At 45.6% G+C, this 4,538-nt stretch overlaps 1 pseudogene; it reads right to left on the bottom strand.

Annotated features, from left to right (window-relative positions):
- Positions 1 to 344: 344 nt before the first annotated feature.
- Positions 345 to 4,297, bottom strand: LOC149175649 (putative adenylate kinase 6, chloroplastic pseudogene; annotated as a pseudogene).
- Between the last annotated feature and the right edge of the window lie 241 nt (positions 4,298 to 4,538).

Here is a 4,538-nt window from a genome sequence, read left to right as displayed (position 1 = left end):
GATAGAGATGCCTGTAACATGTTGTCTCCCCAAGCGGGCTTGTTATTTGGAACCTCCAGTTTGGTGTTCTCACCCAAGTGGGAAGGAGTGTCGAATGACTACCCAAAGATTCTTGATAACTGCCCATTTCCCTGCCTGCCGTGCTGCCATAACCTGTTCTCTAGATTGTTTAAGTTCCGCAACCTTTGCTTGAGTGAGGTCCTCATCCAAGAAAATCCTGCTGGGGAGAGAAAACAACTTCTGCTTAGCCCAGAGGGCGCGAAGTCGATCAAATGCAGTCTAAAACCTGAGGAAGAGAGTGGAATCGTAGCCCAACCAAGTCTCAGTACTAGCACCCACTTCCATAGGATCTGGAGAGGAGTGAGGTAAGGGGAGATCTCTCACCTTGAGATTCATTTCTCTCGCTCGTCTGGTGCGTTCTTCCACAATTTTTGCTTGCACCACCTCCTCAACTGCTACAAGAGGGGTAGGAGTTTTATTCTTTGCCCGAACCACGTGTGCCCAAACTGAGAACCAATGGTAACCTGCAATATCTAGGAGAGGTCGAACAAGGCTTGCATGAGTCTCGGTCACAAAGAGGATGTCCGCTGATTTGAGAGTGTCATACAAAAGTCCCGACAATGACCAAAAAGATCCATTGCCATTCCAACAGCGGATAGATATGCCTGTAACATGTTGTCTCCCCAAGCGGGCTTGTTATTTGGAACCTCCAGTTCGGTGTTCTCACCCAAGTGGGAAGGATTGTCGAATGACTACCCAAAGATTCCTGATAACTGCCCATTTCCCTGCCTGCCGTGCTGCCATAACCTGTTCTCTAGATTGTTTAAGTTCCGCAACCTTTGCTTGAGTGAGGTCCTCATCCAAGAAAATCCTGCTGGGGAGAGAAAACAACTTCTGCTTAGCCTAGAGGGCGCAAAGTCGATCAAATGCAGTCTAAAACCTGAGGAAGAGAGTGGAATCGTAGCCCAACCAAGTCTCAGTGCAAAGCTATATCAGGGAGGCTAAGGGTATCTTGAAGGAACCTAGCACCCACTTCCATAGGATCTGGAGAGGAGTGAGGTAAGGGGAGATCTCTCACCTTGAGATTCATTTCTCTCGCTCGTCTGGTGCGTTCTTCCACAATTTTTGCTTGCACAACCTCCTCAACTGCTATAAGAGGAGTAGGAGTTTTATTCTTTGCCCGAACCACGTGTGCCCAAACTGAGAACCAATGGTAACCTGCAATATCTAGGAGAGGTCAAACAAGGCTTACATGAGTCTCGGTCACGAAGAGGATATCTGCTGATTTGAGAGTGTCATACAAAATTCCCGACAATGACCAAAAGGATCCATTGCCATTCCAACAGCGGATAGAGATGCCTGTAACATGTTGTCTCCCCAAGCGGGCTCATTATTTGGAACCTCCAATTCGGTGTTCTCACCCAGGTGGGAAGGAGTGTCGAATGACTGACCAAAGATTCTTGATCACTGCCCATTTCCCTGCCTGCTGTGCTGCCATAACCTGTTCTCTAGATTGTTTAAGTTCCGCAACCTTTGCTCGAGTGAGGCACTCATCCAAGAAAATCCTGCTGGGGAGAGAAAACAACTTCTGCTTAGCCCAGAGGGCGCGAAGTCAATCAAATGTAGTCTGAAACCTGAGGAAGAGAGTGGAATCGTAGCCCAACCAAGTCTCTGTGCAGAGCTATATCAGGGAGGCTAAAGGTATCTTGAAGGAACCTAGCACCCACTTCCATAGGATCAGGAGAGGAGTGAGGTAAGGGGAGATGATCTCTCACCTTGAGATTCATTTCTCTCGCTCGTCTGGTGCGTTCTTCCACAAGTTTTGCTTGCACCACCTCCTCAACTGCTACAAGAGGGATAGGAGTTTTATTCTTTGCCCGAACCACGTGTGCCCAAGAATTGATGTGTGTCTCAATTTCTTGTTTGAAGGTGGCCTGTTGGGATCAAATTTCTTTCTGCTTGCTTTTAAGGTCGAGAATTTTTTCATGAAACGTATCATTTGGAGGATGGAGATTTTCCTACTCTTTGCTTTCATGTAATATCTTCTTAATGGATGTATTATCTCCTTCCACCTCCGAAACTTTGGTAAAAACAGTGTGTATTTAAACGGAGCTTCTTGTTTTTAGTTTCCAAAAATTCCATTTTCTGCAAAATTTGTTTTACTTGGGCTGTCCAAAATGAAAAACTCGACTCCATGGTTTTTTCATGGACCCAGTTTCACCTTCAGCCAGTGTAACTGCGGGTTCAGGCGAAGCTGGAGGCTCTGTAAAGATTTCAAGAAATTGGTTGCCCTCCATGCCTAGGTCCATCAAAAGTCCTGTAAAAATACTGCACAAACAGGGATTGTAACTTCAGTTGTTATACAGTTAATTCGTCAAACACATAGCGTGCATCCTCTCTTCCTTTCCTGGTTTGTGCCTCTGCGGTTGCTGTCTTCAGTCGGTGCCTAGAATCCAACCCCAGCCCCCATTGCTCCCCTGCTGGGCGATGTAAAATCCTGTGTACACTTCTGTAGTAACAGACTTCAGAAATGACAGACGCTCTCTGTTGTTGTCCCTGCCGTCTTTCAGCGCACCTGCAAGTTCACAATGAGAACTCGAAATGAACCAGAGCATATATCTCGGTGCTGTCACCAAAATTACAGATGTGTAGACTTGGCGTTCCGAATCGGGTTTGTCTTTCTGCGCGTAAATCGGCTGACAGCGATTCGAAATGGGCATTTTCGGCCTGCGTGGAAGTGATCCGGGCCTCCGTTGTAGTGCGTGGAACGCTGCGGGCTACCGTTAGTGTGCAGAGAGGATGCCGTTGTGGAGCCGCGGGTAGAGAACAGCACCAGACAAACTGCTTCTCAAAACTCAGAGCAAACAAGCAATGAACAGCTTGGCCACGGTACAATAAAACGTGGAAACTCGATATCGAGACGGTGGCAGCCGAGCGTCACGAGAGTATAGTAGACCCAGCTACTGGATCTACTTCATAGACCCAGTAAAGAATAAAAGCGAGAGAAAGCGAGAGAAAGTAAGCTCAGAGATTGCGCCGAAAATGCGTTGCAGAGATAAAAATAATGGGTTATTGGAAAAAACCAGTGGGCCAAGACAGTCAAAATTGATTTGAGTATATAAACCCCTAAAAATTTGACGGAGCCAAAACCTGGATAAGCAGGCGACCTAGCCGACCTAGCCGACCTACCTGGATATCAGAGTTAAATAGACAATTTTTTATTTGGGCTGGATGTTGTACCTACAAGAACCGTAATTATTCAGGGCAGGATTTAGTAATGAAGCTCCAGCAGCAAATTCATGTTTACTGTCACTTTCTTCAATATTCAAGGCAGCCACTAGTTTTGTGCATGACTCAGGAATGCTCCCTGACAATTCAAATTCAAGTAGCTTTCCTCTGCTGCCATAGAAGTCCTCAACAGGTCGGCACTTATCGTGATATACACGAAACCTCTCTTTCACAACTTCCTCCCGATCATCCTCCCTGCTTATCAACTTTGACTCACAGCTCGGTGGCGCTAGAAGAGCAGGCATGTAGATCGCTGGTTGTCCATCTTTTGCTTCAATATTTACTGGAGCCACATTATAAGTGTTCCCACATTGGCTGCAGATTCGCCTTCCCAAACATCTTTGAAGCAACACATCTTCTCTAAGCTTGAAGTTCACAGCCACATCGATTTCTGTTACTTTTTCTAGAATCTCAGCTTGTCTTCTTGTTCTTGGAAACCCGTCCAGAATAAACCCTGACTCACCCTTCACAGCACGTTTTTCAAGACGCCTTGATAATAGATTAACAATGATCTCATCTGGTACCAGTTTCCCTTGATTTACAATACTTGCCAGCTCGGTTGCAGAAGGCCCAGACTGGGCAAGCTCCTCTCTCAGAAGGTCCCCTGTTGCGATATGAGGAATGCCCAAAAATCGGGAAAGTCGGCTAGCATAAGTTCCTTTACCAACACCAGGGCAACCCAGAAAAACCCACTGCCTATTACTTCCTTTGGGATCCCCCTCAGGCGCCTGGCTCCGTGACCCTTGATCCATACCTGCCACGCCCCATTGATTTGAGGGTTTCTGGGAAGCCAAAGTGGAATAACCCATGCGATAAATAGGTCTCATGAAGCGGTTGATCGCCGCCATTGCTAAGATAAAAAGAAAACCTCAGTTACCAGATTCTTCTGTTCTGCAGTTTTTGGAGTTGAAATTTGCTAGTTACACCACATAAACTCTTAAAAAAATACCCAATAAATCTCCGAAATTTTCAGTGCTGCTCTGCCTTCGCAATTGTCTGGTGAGCTCCTTGATAGTTGGTGGATGTCCCTTCACAATGTAAAATAATTTTATATATTTGTCAAGGCTCGATCATGAGTTGACTAGGGCGGCGTTAGGGCGGCGTCAAATCCAATTTTTGCTCCAACCAATATTTATAAGCGTTGTTTTAACTTTTTAGTATTTACAGTCTTAGTGTTTCGGTAGTTAGAGTATTTTAAGCCGCAAATTGATCTATTTATTTTTAGCTTAATTCTTATTTATTATTTATAA

Source organism: Pinus tabuliformis, chromosome 4_1 (assembly GCF_031772625.1).
Source record: "Pinus tabuliformis cultivar Carrire ecotype Pingquan chromosome 4_1, CPIR1, whole genome shotgun sequence".
Classification (NCBI taxonomy): domain Eukaryota; kingdom Viridiplantae; phylum Streptophyta; class Pinopsida; order Pinales; family Pinaceae; genus Pinus; species Pinus tabuliformis.
This window is presented reverse-complemented; position numbering and strand designations above follow the sequence as displayed.